Source organism: Mauremys mutica, chromosome 6 (genome assembly GCF_020497125.1).
Source record: "Mauremys mutica isolate MM-2020 ecotype Southern chromosome 6, ASM2049712v1, whole genome shotgun sequence".
NCBI lineage: Eukaryota > Metazoa > Chordata > Testudines > Geoemydidae > Mauremys > Mauremys mutica.
The window spans coordinates 131,613,933-131,631,860 of record NC_059077.1 but is presented as its reverse complement, the minus strand read 5'-3'; the positions used below and the strand labels follow the sequence as shown (position 1 = coordinate 131,631,860).

The window sequence follows — 17,928 nt, the reverse complement described above, 5'->3', positions numbered from 1 at the left end:
ACTCCAGCTGGTCTCGGTCACCCATGCTGACCTATGGGGAGTTCAGTCCAGAGCACCCTTCAGGCTTTGGTGTTGGTCAGATCTGGGGAGAAAAGGCTGGCGTAGAAGGCCCTGGCCCTTCCGCACATCTCCTCCGGATCTGTGAGGGGGGTGCTGTCCTCTGCCAGGAGGCAAGTGACATGCTTTTTTGCCCCCTTCTTTTTCTCCAGGGCATAGAAGAAGCAGGAGCTGCGATCCATCTCCCGCAGGAGACGGATGTGGGATGGAACGAAGGCACCCCAGGCCCGATGGTCCTCCAGGGCCCGGAGCTCCTCACGCTTCTCCCGGTACGCTGCGCAGGGGGTGGATCCTCAGGGCCAGAGGCCAGATGCCTCTCTAGCTCGAAGACCTCCCGCTCCACTGCCCTATCACCGCATCCCTCTGCCATCTGGTGCCCCGGGTGTAGTCTCGGCAGAAGAGCTGTGCAATGTAACAAACAATTCTTGTCTATTAGTATGGCTTTGATTCAAAGATAAAAAAGAAGTATTAACATTTAGGATGACACTTGAGTGAAATAGTATTATTGTCTATATGTCTCTTTGAAAGTTGTGGTACCCTGGATCTGAGCTGTTTAATGGATAAATTACCCTATGCTAATTGCCATGACGTTTGGGAGATGGAAAGTTAAGCCTATTGTTTTCTCAGGCCAAGGCGCTGCTGGAAATGTATAAAAACCCTGGGACACGATCCTTCTTCATCTCAGATCTGCTTTGGCTTTCAAGAAGGGGAAACCCTAAGCCATAAGAATGGAGATCCCCAGTCACTGACTGGAGTCACCCTGAATATGGACATTGGACTATAACAAATGGACTATTTCTAAAAGAACTTTTGGCAAGTACAAACTCACCATCTCTGCTTTGTAACTGGACCTCAAGAAATTAAACTCAAGTCTGTATGTATGTCTCTTTTTTCTTTTTTAATAAATTTTAGTTTAGTTATACCTTATAGACTAACAGACGTTTTGCAGCATGAGCTTTCGTGGGTGAATACCCACTTCTTCAGATGCAAATAGTGGAAATTTCCAGGGGCAGGTATATATAAGCAAGCAAGAAGCAAGCTTGAGATAACGAGGTTAGATCAATCAGGGAGGATGAGGCCCTGTTCTAGCAGTTGAGGTGTGAAAACCAAGGGAGGAGAAACTGGTTCTGTTTAACACCGAGAGGGAAGAAAACAAAGTAAGAGGATACAGCCATGAGCAGAAGAATGGACATAAGGAGGAAGGGTAGTGTAGATACCAGTCTAATAGGTGATACTGGTGGTAGAATGTCTGGGCCTAACCGGGTAAAGAATGTCAGTGAAGCCAAACGGCAAAAATTAAGCTGTCTGTACACTAATGTGAGGAGCCTAGGTAACAAAATGGAGGAACTAGAGCTACTGGTGCAGGAAGTGAAACCGGATATTATAGGGATAGCAGAAACATGGTGGAATAGTAGTCATGACTGGAGTACAGGTATTGAAGGCTATGTGCTGTTTAGGAAAGACAGAAATAAAGGCAAAGGTGGTGGAGTAGCATTGTATGTCAATGATGAGGTTAACTGTAAAGAAATAAGAAGGGATGGAATGGATAAGACAGAGTCTGTCTGGGCAAAAATCACATTGGGAAAGAAAGCTACTAGAGCCTCCCCTGAGATAGTGCTTGGGGTGTGCTACAGACCGCCGGGATCTGATTTGGATACGGATAGAGACCTCTTTAATGTTTTTAATGAAGTAAACACTAATGGGAATTGTGTGATCATGGGAGACTTTAACTTCCCAGATATAGACTGGAGGACAAGTGCTAGTAGTAGTAATAGGGCTCAGATTTTTATGGATGTGATAGCTGATGCATTTCTTCATCAAGTAGTTGAAGAGCCAACAAGGGGGGATGCCATTTTAGATTTGGTTTTGGTGAGTAGTGAGGACCTCATAGAAGAAATGATTGTAGGGGACAACCTTGGTTCGAGTGATCATGAGTTAATTCAGTTCAAACTAGATGGAAGGATAAACAAAAATACATCCGGGACTAGGGTTTTTTATTTCAAAAGGGCTAACTTTAAAGAATTAAGGAAATTAGTTAGGCAAGTGAATTGGACTGAAGAACTTGTGGATCTAAAGGCAGAGGAGGCCTGGAATTACTTCAAGTCAAAGTTGCAGAAACTATCAGAAGCCTGCATCCCAAGAAAGAGGAAAAAAATCATAGGCAGGAGTTGTAGACCAAGCTGGATGAGCAAGCATCTCAGAGAGGTGATTAAGAAAATGCAGAAAGCCTACAGGGAGTGGAAGATGGGTGGGATTAGCAAGGAAAGCTACCTTATTGAGGTCAGAACATGTAGGGATGAAGTGAGAAAGGCTAAAAGCCATGTAGAGTTGGTCCTTGCAAAGGGAATTAAAACCAATAGTAAAAGGTTCTATAGCCATATAAATAAGAAGAAAACAAAGAAAGAAGAAGTGGGACCGCTAAACGCTGAGGATGGAGTGGAGGTTAAAGATAATCTAGGCATGGCCCAATATCTAAATAAATTCTTTGCCTTGGTCTTTAATAATGCTAATGAGGATCTTAGGGATAATGGAAGGATGACAATTGGGAATGAGGATATGAAGGTAGATATTACCACATCCGACGTAGAAGCCAAACTCGAACAGCTTAATGGGACTAAATCGGAGGGCCCAGATAATCTTCATCCAAGAATATTAAAGGAACTGGCACATGAAATTGCAAGCCCATTAGCAAGAATTTTTAATGAATCGGTAAACTCAGGGGTTGTACCGTACGACTGGAGAATTGCTAACATAGTTCCTATTTTTAAGAAAGGAAAAAAAAAGTGATCCGAGTAACTATAGGCCTGTTAGTTTGACATCTGTAGTATGTAAGGTCTTGGAAAAAATTCTGAAGGAGAGGGTAGTTAAGGACATTGAGGTCAATGATAATTGGGACAAAATACAACATGGTTTCACAAAAGGTAGATCGTGCCAAACCAACCTGATCTCCTTCTTTGAGAAAGTAACAGATTTTTTAGACAAAGGAAATGCAGTGGATCTAATTTACCTCGATTTCAGTAAGGCATTTGACACGGTTCCACATGGGGAATTATTAGTTAAATTGGAAAAGATGGGGATAAATATGAAAATTGAAAGGTGGATAAGGAACTGGTTAAAGGGGAGACTACAATGGGTCGTACTGAAAGGTGAACTGTCAGGCTGGAAGGAGGTTACTAGTGGAGTTCCTCAGGGATCAGTTTTGGGGCCAATTTTATTTAACCTTTTTATTACTGACCTTGGCACAAAAAGCAGGAATGTGCTAATAAAGTTTGTGGATGACACAAAGCTGGGAGGTATTGCTAACACAGAGAAGGACCGGGATATCATACAGGAAGATCTGGATGTCCTTGTAAACTGGAGTAATAGTAATAGAATGAAATTTAATAGCGAAAAGTGCAAGGTCATGCATTTAGGGATTAATAACAAGAATTTTAGTTATAAATTGGGGACGCATCAGTTGGAAGTAACAGAGGAGAAGGACCTTGGAGTATTGGTTGATCACAGGATGACTATGAGCTGCCAATGTGATATGGCCGTAAAAAAAGCTAATGCGGTTTTAGGATGCATCAGGCGAGATATTTCCAGCAAAGATAAGGAGGTGTTAGTACCGTTATATAAAGCACTGGTGAGACCTCATCTGGAATACTGTGTGCAGTTCTGGTCTCCCATGTTTAAGAAGGATGAATTCAAAATGGAACAGGTTCAGAGATGGGCTACTAGGATGATCCGAGGAATGGAAAACCTGTCTTATGAAAGGAGACTGAAAGAGCTTGGCTTGTTTAGCCTAACCAAAAGAAAGTTGAGGGGGGATATGATTGCTCTTTATAAATATATCAGAGGGATTAATATTAGGGAGGGAGAGGAATTATTTAAGCTTAGTACCAATGTGGACACAAGAACAAATGGATATAAACTGGACACTAGGAAGTTTAGACTTGAAATTAGACGAAGGTTTCTAACCATTAGAGGAGTGAAGTTCTGGAACAGCCTTCCAAGGGGAGTAGTGGGGGCAAAAGACATATCTGGCTTTAAGACTAAGCTTGATAAATGTATGGAGGGGATGGTATGATGGGATAGCCTAATTTTGGCAATTAATTTGGCAATTGATCTTTGATTATCAGCAGGTAAGTATGCCCAGTGGTCTGTGATGGGATGTTAGATGGGTTGGGATCTGAGTTACTACAGAGAATTCTTTCCTGGGTGCTGGCTGGTGAGTCTTGCCCACATGCTCAGGGTTTAACAGATAGCCATATTTGGGGTCAGGAAGGAATTTTCCTCCAGGGCAGATTGGCAGAGGCCCTGGAGGTTTTTCGCCTTCCTCTGCAGCATGGGGCACGGGTCACTTGCTGGAGGATTCTCTGCAGCTTGAGGTCTTCAAACCGCAATTTGGGGACTTCGATAACTCAGACATAGGCTAGGGATTTGTTATAGAAGTGGATGGGTGGGATTCTGTGGCCTGCATTGTGCAGGAGGTCAGACTAGATGATCATAATGGTCCCTTCTGACCTTAAAGTCTATGAGTCTATGATGTGTGTCTGGATGGAGGCCTGAGGCTGGGTACTTTAAGGGAACAGTGTTTGGACTTCTGAGTAACCAGTGAGGTAATACAAAGGCGGTTTTGTGCTGGTTGGTAAATCTAAATATTGAACTATTCATCAGCGTTTGGGGTTTGTCTGCCCTGTTTTGTTTGCAGTTTACCCTAATTGAGTGACCTCAGCTGGCTCCCACTGGCAACATCATTAGAGGGTGTATGGGGATAGATAGACCAAGGGGATGTATATAGATAGATGGATAGCTAGACAGACAGAAGGGGTGTATGGGGATAGCTAGACAGATAGAGTGGGTGGATGGGGATAGAGAGATAGATAGTCAGATAGTTGTTGGATGGGAATAGATAGATAAAGTGGGTGGATTAGGATAGGCAGCTAGATGGATAGAGGGGGTGTTTGGGGATAGATAAATAGAACGGGTGGATGGCGATAGATAGGTAGAAGGGGCAGATGGCGATAGATAGGTAGAAGGGGCATAAGGGGACAAATAGAAAGACAGAGCGGGTGTTGGGGATAGATAAGTGGGTGGGAGGTAAGGGGATATATAGAGGGGATGTATGGGGACAGATACATAGAGTGCGTGGATGGGAATACACAGATAGATAGATAAGTTAGAGGGCGTATATGGGGATGGAAAAGTATAAAACAATATTTTATAAGCCACAAGGGGACCTCACCCCTGCAGTCCACAAACAGATTCTTTAGGCGCTGAAGAAGAGATCACCATCAACACTCTTAAATAACGCATGATGTATCAATGCTTTTAATTCTCTTTGAACTGTTGGTGCCAAAACATTTATTCAAGGTGGGCAGGTCAGTGTTGCAGAAAAAAGGCAGTATCTAAAGTATGATCAGTCTGCAGCATTCCACGCAATTATAAAACAAACCTGTCTCTTCCCAGACAAAGACTAACTGAAGTTGGAGCATAGACAAGACCGAGAGACAGAAACCAGTGGCAGATACAGAGAGAGAAATACAGCCCAGGCTAGATTACAGTAGCATTTAGAGTGACCAGATAGCAAGTGTGAAAAATCGGGATAGGGATGTAATAGGCACGTATATAAGAAAAAGTCCTGAATATTGGGACTGTCCCTATAAAATTGGGACATGTGGTCACTCTAGTGGCATTAGTACTGCACTTACTTAACAAAAAGTAATTTATAAAGTAAAAACTTGCCTTAAAACCTGCAACAAACATCGTCAAGTTATCAGTTCCAATCTGTCATTTTCTCTTTCTTCCTCTCTGAAAGCATTGTACCCAACTCTGTAAATTGTTCTCTTTTTATTAATCCTCTCACTTAAATATAATGCTTTGTATAAAAATGTTATATAAAAACAATGTTGTACTGTATTGCTATGAGAAAAAGTAAAACTGCTAACAAATGTACTATGAAGTAGGGACAGTGATGTTTGTAGCTAGATGCATACAAAACAAAATAGTGACCGGATGGTGATGGTAAATATAGGATAGAAAAAAGTTTAAAGGTTTTAAAAGAGAGAGTGTCATGAATTCATTTTGCCACTAGAGGACAGTGTTATATGACATGTATTCAGTTTGTTACAACAAATCATCACACACTGATGGTTTGGAAGTGGAACTTCTGTAAGACTCTGAGGTGAGAAGCCATGCTTCAATTAGCCAAATCCAGGACATAGTAGAGGTGAGTTACTTTCCTTTAAAAAAAACTCTTCAATGTTTTAGTCTTTTCTAATAGTTATTTCTCACATTTGACACTTAGACCAAAGATTAGAGAACAGGACTCCAAATGATCCTTTGGTGAGAGGCATGTTAGAAATATTCAGTTTAGATTGCTAGAAAATAAATGCAAAAGCATACAATTATAAGTTTAAATATTAACATGGTATATCAGTTTGCTATCATAAGAACATAAGAATGGCCGTACCGGGTCAGACCAAAGGTCCATCTAGCCCAGTATCTGTCCACCGACAGTGGCCAATGCCAGGTGCCCCAGAGGGAGTGAACCTAACAGGCAATGATCAAGTGATCTCTCTCCTGCCATCCATCTCCACCCTCTGACAAACTGAGGCTAGGGACACCATTCCTTACCCATCCTGGCTAATAGCCATTTATGGACTTAACCACCATGAATTTATCCAGTTCTCTTTTAAATGCTGTTATAGTCCGAGCCTTCACAACCTCCTCAGGTAAGGAGTTCCACCAGTTGACTGTGCGCTGCGTGAAGAAGAACTTCTTTTTATTTGTTTTAAATCTGCTGCCTATTAATTTCATTTGGTGACCCCCAGTTCTTGTATTATGGGAATAAGTAAATAACTTTTCCTTATCCACTTCCTCCACATCACTCATGATTTTATAGACCTCTATCATATCCCCCCTTAGTCTCCTCTTTTCCAAGCTGAAGAGTCCTAGCCTCTTTAATCTTTCCTCATATGGGACCCTCTCCAAACCCCTAATCATTTTAGTTGCCCTTCTCTGAACCTTTTCCAGTGCTAGAATATCTTTTTTGAGGTGAGGAGACCACATCTGTACTCAGTATTCGAGATGTGGGCGTACCATGGATTTATATAAGGGCAATAATATATTCTCAGTCTTATTCTCTATCCCCTTTTTAATGATTCCTAACATCCTGTTTGCTTTTTTGACCGCCTCTGCACACTGCGTGGACATCTTCAGAGAACTATCCACGATGACTCCAAGATCTTTTTCCTGACTCGTAGCTAAATTAGCCCCCATCATATTGTATGTATGGTTGGGGTTATTCTTTCCAATGTGCATTACTTTACATTTATCCACATTAAATTTCATTTGCCATTTTGTTGCCCAATCACTTAGTTTTGAGAGATCTTTTTGAAGTTCTTCACAATCTGCTTTGGTCTTAACTATCTTGAGTAGTGTAGTATCATCTGCAAACTTTGCCACCTCACTGTTTACCCCCCTTTCTCCAGATCATTTATGAATAAATTGAATAGGATTGGTCCTAGGACTGACCCTTGGGAACACCACTAGTTACCCCTCTCCATTCTGAGAATTTACCATTAATTCCTACCTTTGTTCCCTGTCTTTTAACCATTTCTCAATCCATGAAAGGACCTTTCCTTTTATCCCATGACAGATTAATTTACCTAAGAGCCTTTGTTGAGGGACCTTGTCAAAGGCTTTCTGGAAATCTAAGTACACTATGTCCACCGGATCCCCCTTGTCCCCATGTTTGTTGACCCCTTCAAAGAACTCTAATTCATTAGTAAGACATGATTTCCCTTTACAGAAACCATGTTGATTACTGCTCAACAGTTTATGTTTTTCTATGTGTCTGACAATTTTATTCTTAACTATTGTTTTGACTAATTTGCCCGGTACCGACGTTATCCTTTATCAAACTTTCTTTGCTTCCACCCTTAGCCCCCTGCCCGTATCAATCAGGTATGTTTAACAAGGGGAACTTCCTGTTTTGTTTTTCTATTTACCATATTTCTTAAAGTTGTTATTTTTAACAATGAAAATGCACAATACTTAAAAACCCTATGTGTACACTACCCACCCTGAAAATCCATAATAGTCTAGTCTCATCTCATAATAGTCTAACCGGTTCTGCATTCTACAGCAAGGTGTTGCAGGAAGCGAGAAGTCCCTTTAAAATAAACATCTTTTATACTTCCTGCTTGCAACCTGCTGAAGTTATACAATAACTCGTGTCATGACGTTGCATTGCAACAATAATCCCGATGACACAACGTTCACCACATCAAAACATTGAAAGTTTGTCCCTTGTGAAATGCAAAGAACAAAGAGCATAGGATGCAACAGACGAGGGGGACTGGCTGGCTCCTAGAAAGCAGTGACTCTGCAAAGGAGGTTAGGGGCATTAAGGTTAACCAATTGAACATGAGTTCCTTATGTTTTGCAGTGGTTGAGCAGCCTTCTGTAGAGGCAGGAGATTGCTGAATAGGATTGGGAAGGCGCACAGCATTGGTAAGAGCAGAGCTATGTCCAGTCTGAGTGTTTACACTTCAAAAAACGATGTTGAAAAGTGAGAAGGTTTTACTTCTAGTGTTTGCACTTCTAGTGTTTGCACTTTGGTTAGTTAGTGGGAGCTGTGCCTTTAAGAACAGGGTGCGACACTTACAGGGCTTGTCTGAAGAAAACCCGGAGAAGGAAGGGGCAGGAGATTTTGCCTGTTTTCAGAGTGGAAGAACCGGTTTGTGTGATCGCCGCAAAGGTCAGAACTAGAGTTAACACATTTACACCGAGAGCAGCCTCGGGTGTTGCTAATGAGCCGTTCGCCTGCAAAGCAGGTGTGACTCCAGCGCGGTGCAGGCCGGATCCCCCGACAGACGCGTCCGGAGCGGGGTGAGGTTAGCGGACTCCAAGTGCAGCTCCCGGGGCCGAGCGCGGGGTTATCGGCGCTCGGCGCAGGACGTGTCTCCTGCAAATCAGGTGTGACTCCGGTGCGGTGCAGGCGGGATCCCCCGACAGCCGCGTCCTGAGCCGTTCGGCTCCCGTGGCGCTGGGTGCTCGGCGCAGGACGTTTCTCCTGTAACTCAGGTGTGACTCCAGCGCGGTGCAGGCGGGGTCCCCCGACAGCCGCGTCCTGAGCCGTTCGGCTCCCGTGGCGCTGGGTGCTCGGCGCAGGACGTGTCTCCTGCAAATCAGGTGTGACTCCGGTGCGGTGCAGGCGGGATCCCCCGACAGCCGCGTCCTGAGCCGTTCGGCTCCCGCGGCGCTGGGTGTTCGGCGCAGGACGCTTCTCCTGCTCGGTGTCGGGGGGAGGGGTCCGCTCAGCTCTTGCACCCGCAGCCGCACGGGCCGGACTCGCTCCGAACTGCTCGGCGCTCGAGCGGGCCCTGAACCCGCCCGCTGGGCTACGCGCACGGAGCCCTTTCGCTTTCCGTTCCTGCGAAGGGCGGGGCCGGCGGGCTCTCCCGCGCGCACGCGCTGACACTCCTGACTGGCGCGAGGGCCGCAGCACGGGCTCGTGCCAGTCACGTGGGGGCGGGGCCCGGGGAGGAGGCTGTGGGGCGAGGCCAGGCCACGCATGCGCGCGGCGCAGCGCTGGGCGGGGGCGGTGTTAAAAGGCCGGGAGCGCAGCGCCGCGCCTGAGGCGCGAGGAGCCCCGCGGCGGGCCCGGGGTGAGTCTCGGGCGGCGGGAGCCGGCTCTGGGGCGGACTCGGGGCCCCTGGCAGGGGCGGGGCGCGGCGCAGCGCAGTGTCCGGGGCCCCCCGGCGGGCGGGGACCGCGGGTCTGTCAGGGGGGCGGGGCCGCGAGCTCAGCTCAGCTCGTGCCGGGGGGGAGGGGCGTCTCCGTTCTCTAAACGAGCGTTACAGCCCCGCCCCGCCCCGCCCGGGGTGTGTCCGGCCCCCGTGCGCACCTCACACCCGTGTGACACCTTCCCTCCTCCCGCCCCGCCCCGCCCGGGGTGTGTGTGTGTGTGTGTGTGTCCCGTGCGCACCTCACACCCGTGTGACACCTTCCCTCCTCCCGCCCCGCCCCGCCCGGGGTGTGTGTGTGTGTGTCCCGTGCGCACCTCACACCCGTGTGACACGTTCCCTCCTACCGCCCCGCCCCGCCCGGGGTGTGTGTGTGTGTGTGTGTCCCGTGTGCACCTCACACCCGTGTGACACCTTCCCTCTTACAGCCCTGCCCCGCCCGGGGTGTGTGTGTGTGTGTCCCGTGCGCACCTCACACCCGTGTGACACCTTCCCTCCTACCGCCCCGCCCCGCCCGGGGTGTGTGTGTGTGTGTGTGTGTGTCCCGTGCGCACCTCACACCCGTGTGACACCTTCCCTCTTACAGCCCCGCCCCGCCCGGGGTGTGTGTGTGTGTGTGTCCCGTGCGCACCTCACACCCGTGTGACACCTTCCCTCTTACAGCCCTGCCCCGCCCGGGGTGTGTGTGTGTGTGTGTCCCGTGCGCACCTCACACCCGTGTGACACCTTCCCTCCTACCGCCCCGCCCCTCCCGGTGTGTGTGTGTGTGTGTGTCCCGTGCGCACCTCACACCCGTGTGACACCTTCCCTCCTACCGCCCCGCCCCGCCCGGGGTGTGTGTGTGTGTGTGTCCCGTGCGCACCTCACACCTGTGTGACACGTTCCCTCCTCCCGCCCCGCCCGGGGTGTGTGTGTGTGTGTGTGTGTCCCGTGCGCACCTCACACCCGTGTGACACCTTCCCTGTTACAGCCCCACCCCTCCCGGTGTGTGTGTGTGTCCCGTGCGCACCTCACACCCGTGTGACACGTTCCCTCCTACCGCCCCGCCCCGCCCGGGGTGTGTGTGTGTGTGTGTCCCGTGCGCACCTCACACCCGTGTGACACCTTCCCTCCTACCGCCCCGCCCCGCCCGGGGTGTGTGTGTGTGTGTGTCCCGTGCGCACCTCACACCCGTGTGACACCTTCCCTCCTACCGCCCCGCCCCTCCCGGGGTGTGTGTGTGTGTGTGTGTCCCGTGCGCACCTCACACCTGTGTGACACCTTCCCTCCTACCGCCCCGCCCGGGGGGTGTGTGTGTGTGTGTCCCGTGCGCACCTCACACCCGTGTGACACCTTCCCTCCTACCGCCCCGCCCCTCCCGGGGTGTGTGTGTGTGTGTGTCCCGTGCGCACCTCACACCTGTGTGACACCTTCCCTCCTACCGCCCCGCCCCGCCCGGGGTGTGTGTGTGTGTGTCCCGTGCGCACCTCACACCCGTGTGACACCTTCCCTCCTACCGCCCCGCCCCGCCCGGGGTGTGTGTGTGTGTGTGTCCCGTGCGCACCTCACACCCGTGTGACACCTTCCCTCCTACCGCCCCGCCCCGCCCGGGGTGTGGGTGTGTGTGTGTGTGTGTCCCGTGCGCACCTCACACCTGTGTGACACCTTCCCTCCTACCGCCCCGCCCGGGGTGTGTGTGTGTGTGTGTGTCCCGTGCGCACCTCACACCTGTGTGACACCTTCCCTCTTACAGCCCCGCCCCGCCCGGGGTGTGTCCGGCCCCCGTGCGCACCTCACACCCGTGTGACACCTTCCCTCCTACCGCCCCGCCCGGTGTGTGTGTGTGTGTGTGTGTCCCGTGCGCACCTCACACCCGTGTGACACCTTCCCTCCTACCGCCCCGCCCCGCCCGGGGTGTGTGTGTGTGTCGCGTGCGCACCTCGCACCCGTGTGACACCTTCCCTCCTACCGCCCCGCCCCGCCCGGGGTGTGTGTGTGTGTCCGGCCCCCGTGCGCACCTCACACCCGTGTGACACCTTCCCTCCTACCGCCCCGCCCCGCCCGGGGTGTGTGTGTGTGTCCCGTGCGCACCTCACACCCGTGTGACACCTTCCCTCCTACCGCCCCGCCCCGCCCGGGGTGTGTGTGTGTGTCCGGCCCCTGTGCGCACCTCACACCCGTGTGACACCTTCCCTCCTACCGCCCCGCCCCGCCCGGGGTGTGTGTGTGTGTCCCGTGCGCACCTCACACCCGTGTGACACCTTCCCTCCTACCGCCCCGCCCGGGGTGTGTGTGTGTGTCCCGTGCGCACCTCACACCCGTGTGACACCTTCCCTCCTACCGCCCCGCCCCTCCCGGGGTGTGTGTGTGTGTGTGTGTGTCCCGTGCGCACCTCACACCCGTGTGACACCTTCCCTCCTACCGCCCCGCCCCGCCCGGGGTGTGTGTGTGTGTCCCGTGCGCACCTCACACCTGTGTGACACCTTCCCTCCTACCGCCCCGCCCGGGGTGTGTGTGTGTGTGTGTGTGTGTCCCGTGCGCACCTCACACCCGTGTGACACCTTCCCTCCTACCGCCCCGCCCCTCCCGGTGTGTGTGTGTGTGTGTGTGTGTCCCGTGCGCACCTCACACCCGTGTGACACCTTCCCTCCTAGAGCCCTGCCCCTCCCTGTGTGTGTGTGTGTGTGTGTGTCCTGTGCGCACCTCACACCTGTGTGACACCTTCCCTCCTAGAGCCCTGCCCCTCCCTGTGTGTGTGTGTGTGTGTCCCGTGCGCACCTCACACCTGTGAGACACCTTCCCTCCTACCGCCCCGCCCCTCCCGGGGTGTGTGTGTGTGTGTCCCGTTCCCACCTCACACCTGTGTGACACCTTCCCTGTTACAGCCCCACCCCGCCCCTCCCGGGGTGTGTGTGTGTGTGTGTGTGTCCCGTGCGCACCTCACACCCGTGTGACATCTTCCCTGTTACAGCCCTGACCCGCCCCTCCCGGGGGGTGTGTGTGTGTGTGTGTCCCGTGCGCACCTCACCCGTGTGACACCTTCCCTGTTACAGCCCTGACCCGCCCCTCCCGGGGTGTGTGTGTGTGTGTGTGTGTCCCGTGCGCACCACACCCGTGTGACACCTTCCCTGTTACAGCCCCGCCCCGCCCCTCCCGGGGTGGGTGTGTGTGTCCCGTGCGCACCTCACCCGTGTGACACCTTCCCTGTTACAGCCCCGCCCCTCCCGGGGTGTGTGTGTGTGTGTGTCGTGCGCACCTCACACCTGTGTGACACCTTCCCTCTTACAGCCCCGCCCCGCCCGGTGTGTGTCCGGCCCCCGTGCACAGCTCACACCCGTGTGACACCTTCCCTCTTACAGCCCCGCCCCTCCCTGTGTGTGTGTGTGTGTGTGTCCCGTGCGCACCACACCCGTGTGACACCTTCCCTCCTACCGCCCTGCCCCTCCCGGGGTGTGTGTGTGTCGCGTGCGCACCTCACACCCGTGTGACACCTTCCCTCTTACAGCCCCGACCCGCCCCTCCCGGTGTGTGTCCGGCCCCCGTGCGCACCTCACCCGTGTGACACCTTCCCTCCTACCGCCCCGCCCCGCCCGGGGTGTGTGTGTGTGTGTCCCGTGCGCACCTCACACCCGTGTGACACCTTCCCTCCTACCGCCCCGCCCCGCCCGGGGTGTGTGTGTGTGTGTGTGTCCTGTGCGCACCTCACACCTGTGAGACACCTTCCCTCCTACCGCCCCGCCCCTCCCGGGGTGTGTGTGTGTGTGTCCCGTGCGCACCTCACACCTGTGAGACACCTTCCCTCCTACCGCCCCGCCCCTCCCGGGGTGTGTGTGTGTGTGTCCCGTGCGCACCTCACACCTGTGAGACACCTTCCCTCCTACCGCCCCGCCCCTCCCGGGGTGTGTGTGTGTGTGTGTCCCGTGCGCACCTCACACGCGTGGGACACCTTCCCTCCCACCGCCCCGCCCCTCCCGGGGTGTGTGTGTGTGTGTCCCGTGCGCACCTCACACCTGTGAGACACCTTCCCTCCTACCGCCCCGCCCCTCCCGGGGGGTGTGTGTGTGTGTCCCGTGCGCACCTCACACCTGTGTGACACCTTCCCTCCTAGAGCCCTGCCCCTCCCTGTGTGTGTGTGTGTGTGTCCCGTGCGCACCTCACACCTGTGAGACACCTTCCCTCTTACAGCCCTGCCCCTCCCGGGGTGTGTGTGTGTGTGTCCCGTTCCCACCTCACACCTGTGTGACACCTTCCCTGTTACAGCCCCACCCCGCCCCTCCCGGGGTGTGTGTGTGTGTGTGTCCCGTGCGCACCTCACACCCGTGTGACACCTTCCCTGTTACAGCCCTGACCCGCCCCTCCCGGGGGGGGTGTGTGTGTGTGTCCCGTGCGCACCTCACCCGTGTGACACCTTCCCTGTTACAGCCCCGCCCCTCCCCTCCCGGGGTGTGTGTGTGTGTCCCGTGTGACACCTTCCCTGTTACAGCCCTGACCCGCCCCTCCCGGGGGGTGTGTGTGTGTGTGTGTGTGTCCTGTGCGCACCACACCCGTGTGACACCTTCCCTGTTACAGCCCCGCCCCGCCCCTCCCGGGGTGTGTGTGTGTGTCCCGTGCGCACCTCACCCGTGTGACACCTTCCCTGTTACAGCCCCGCCCCTCCCGGGGTGTGTGTGTGTGTGTGTGTCGTGCGCACCTCACACCTGTGTGACACCTTCCCTCTTACAGCCCCGCCCCGCCCGGTGTGTGTCCGGCCCCCGTGCACAGCTCACACCCGTGTCACACCTTCCCTCTTACAGTCCCGCCCCTCCCTGTGTGTGTGTGTGTGTGTGTCCCGTGCGCACCACACCCGTGTGACACCTTCCCTCCTACCGCCCTGCCCCTCCCGGGGTGTGTGTGTGTGTCCCGTGCGCACCTCACACCCGTGTGACACCTTCCCTGTTACAGCCCCGCCCCTCCCCTCCCGGGGTGTGTGTGTGTGTCCCGTGTGACACCTTCCCTGTTACAGCCCTGACCCGCCCCTCCCGGGGTGTGTCTGTGTGTGTGTGTCCCGTGCGCACCTCACACCCGTGTGACACCTTCCCTCTTACAGCCCCGACCCGCCCCTCCCGGTGTGTGTCTGGCCCCCGTGCGCACCTCACCCGTGTGACACCTTCCCTCCTACCGCCCCGCCCCGCCCGGGGTGTGTGTGTGTGTCCCGTGCGCACCTCACACCCGTGTGACACCTTCCCTCTTACAGCCCCGCCCCTCCCGGGGTGTGTGTGTGTGTGTGTGTCCCGTGCGCACCTCACACCCGTGTGACACCTTCCCTCCTACCGCCCCGCCCCTCCCGGGGTGTGTGTGTGTGTGTGTGTGTCCCGTGCGCACCTCACACCTGTGAGACACCTTCCCTCCTACCGCCCCGCCCCTCGCGGGGTGTGTGTGTGTGTGTCCCGTGCGCACCTCACACCTGTGAGACACCTTCCCTCCTACCGCCCCGCCCCTCCCGGGGTGTGTGTGTGTGTGTGTCCCGTGCGCACCTCACACCTGTGAGACACCTTCCCTCCTACCGCCCCGCCCCTCCCGGGGTGTGTGTGTGTGTGTGTGTGTTCCGTGCGCACCTCACACCTGTGTGACACCTTCCCTCCTACCGCCCCGCCCCTCCCGGGGTGTGTGTGTGTGTGTGTGTCCCGTGCGCACCTCACACCTGTGAGACACCTTCCCTCCTACCGCCCCGCCCCTCCCGGGGTGTGTGTGTGTGTGTCCCGTGCGCACCTCACACCTGTGAGACACCTTCCCTCCTACCGCCCCGCCCCTCCCGGGGTGTGTGTGTGTGTGTGTCCCGTGCGCACCTCACACCTGTGAGACACCTTCCCTCTTACAGCCCTGCCCCTCCCTGTGTGTGTGTGTGTGTGTGTGTCCCGTGCGCACCTCACACCTGTGAGACACCTTCCCTCTTACAGCCCTGCCCCTCCCTGTGTGTGTGTGTGTGTGTGTGTCCCGTTCCCACCTCACACCTGTGTGACACCTTCCCTCTTACAGCCCCGCCCCTCCCGGGGTGTTTGTGTGTGTGTGTGTCCCATGCACACCTCACACCTGTGTGACACCTTCCCTGTTACAGCCCCACCCCGCCCCTCCCGGGGTGTGTGTGTGTGTGTGTGTGTCCCGTGCGCACCTCACACCAGTGTGACACCTTCCCTCTTACAGCCCTGACCCGCCCCTCCCGGGGTGTGTGTGTGTGTCCCGTGCGCACCTCACACCCGTGTGACACCTTCCCTGTTACAGCCCTGACCCGCCCCTCCCGGGGTGTGTGTGTGTGTGTGTCCCGTGCGCACCTCACCCGTGTGACACCTTCCCTGTTACAGCCCCGCCCCTCCCCTCCCGGGGTGTGTGTGTGTGTCCCGTGTGACACCTTCCCTGTTACAGCCCTGACCCGCCCCTCCCGGGGTGTGTGTGTGTGTGTGTGTGTGTGTCCCGTGCGCACCTCACCCGTGTGACACCTTCCCTGTTACAGCCCCGCCCCTCCCGGGGTGTGTGTGTGTGTGTCGTGCGCACCTCACACCTGTGTGACACCTTCCCTCTTACAGCCCCGCCCCGCCCGGTGTGTGTCCGGCCCCCGTGCACAGCTCACACCCGTGTGACACCTTCCCTCTTACAGCCCCGCCCCTCCCTGTGTGTGTGTGTGTGTGTCCCGTGCGCACCACACCCGTGTGACACCTTCCCTCCTACCGCCCTGCCCCTCCCGGGGTGTGTGTGTGTGTCCCGTGCGCACCTCACACCCGTGTGACACCTTCCCTCTTACAGCCCCGACCCGCCCCTCCCGGTGTGTGTCCGGCCCCCGTGCGCACCTCACCCGTGTGACACCTTCCCTCCTACCACCCCGCCCCGCCCGGGGTGTGTGTGTGTGTGTGTGTCCCGTGCGCACCTCACACCTGTGTGACACCTTCCCTCTTACAGCCCCGCCCCTCCCGGGGTGTGTGTGTGTGTGTCCCGTGCGCACCTCACACCTGTGAGACACCTTCCCTCCTACCGCCCCGCCCCTCCCGGGGTGTGTGTGTGTGTGTGTGTCCCGTGCGCACCTCACACCTGTGTGACACCTTCCCTCCTAGAGCCCTGCCCCTCCCTGTGTGTGTGTGTGTGTGTGTGTGTCCCGTGCGCACCTCACACCTGTGAGACACCTTCCCTCTTACAGCCCTGCCCCTCCCTTTGTGTGTGTGTGTGTGTTCCGTTCCCACCTCACACCTGTGTGACACCTTCCCTCTTACAGCCCCGCCCCTCCCGGGGTGTGTGTGTGTGTGTGTGTCCCGTGCGCACCTCACACCTGTGTGACACCTTCCCTCTTACAGCCCTGCCCCTCCCGGGGTGTGTGTGTGTCCCATGCACACCTCACACCTGTGTGACACCTTCCCTGTTACAGCCCCACCCCGCCCCTCCCGGGGGGTGTGTGTGTGTGTGTCCCGTGCGCACCTCACATCAGTGTGACACCTTCCCTCTTACAGCCCTGACCCGCCCCTCCCGGGGTGTGTGTGTGTGTCCCGTGCGCACCTCACACCCGTGTGACACCTTCCCTGTTACAGCCCTGACCCGCCCCTCCCGGGGTGTGTGTGTGTGTGTCCCGTGCGCACCTCACCCGTGTGACACCTTCCCTGTTACAGCCCTGACCCGCCCCTCCCGGGGTGTGTGTGTGTGTGTGTGTCCCGTGCGCACCACACCCGTGTGACACCTTCCCTGTTACAGCCCCGCCCCGCCCCTCCCGGGGTGGGTGTGTGTGTCCCGTGCGCACCTCACCCGTGTGACACCTTCCCTGTTACAGCCCCGCCCCTCCCGGGGTGTGTGTGTGTGTGTCGTGCGCACCTCACACCTGTGTGACACCTTCCCTCTTACAGCCCCGCCCCGCCCGGTGTGTGTCCGGCCCCCGTGCACAGCTCACACCCGTGTGACACCTTCCCTCTTACAGCCCCGCCCCTCCCTGTGTGTGTGTGTGTGTGTGTGTCCCGTGCGCACCACACCCGTGTGACACCTTCCCTCCTACCGCCCTGCCCCTCCCGGGGTGTGTGTGTGTGTCCCGTGCGCACCTCACACCCGTGTGACACCTTCCCTCTTACAGCCCCGACCCGCCCCTCCCGGGATGTGTGTCCGGCCCCCGTGCGCACCTCACACCCGTGTGACACGTTCCCTCTTACAG

At 55.1% G+C, this 17,928-nt stretch overlaps 1 protein-coding gene across 4 annotated transcripts in view; it reads left to right on the top strand.

Annotated features, from left to right (window-relative positions):
• Positions 1–8,755: 8,755 nt before the first annotated feature.
• TDRD7 (tudor domain containing 7) overlaps positions 8,756–17,928 on the top strand; it is a 117,929-nt gene continuing 108,756 nt past the window's right edge. For 2 of the 4 annotated variants that reach the window (XM_045021100.1, XM_045021096.1), the window contains exon 1: positions 9,003–9,021. The gene's annotated coding sequence lies outside the window, so the exon portion shown is untranslated. Of the gene's footprint in view, positions 8,804–9,002; positions 9,022–9,632; positions 9,714–17,928 lie in introns of those variants that run through there. The other 2 variants (XM_045021099.1, XM_045021097.1) reach the window with 2 other exon arrangements.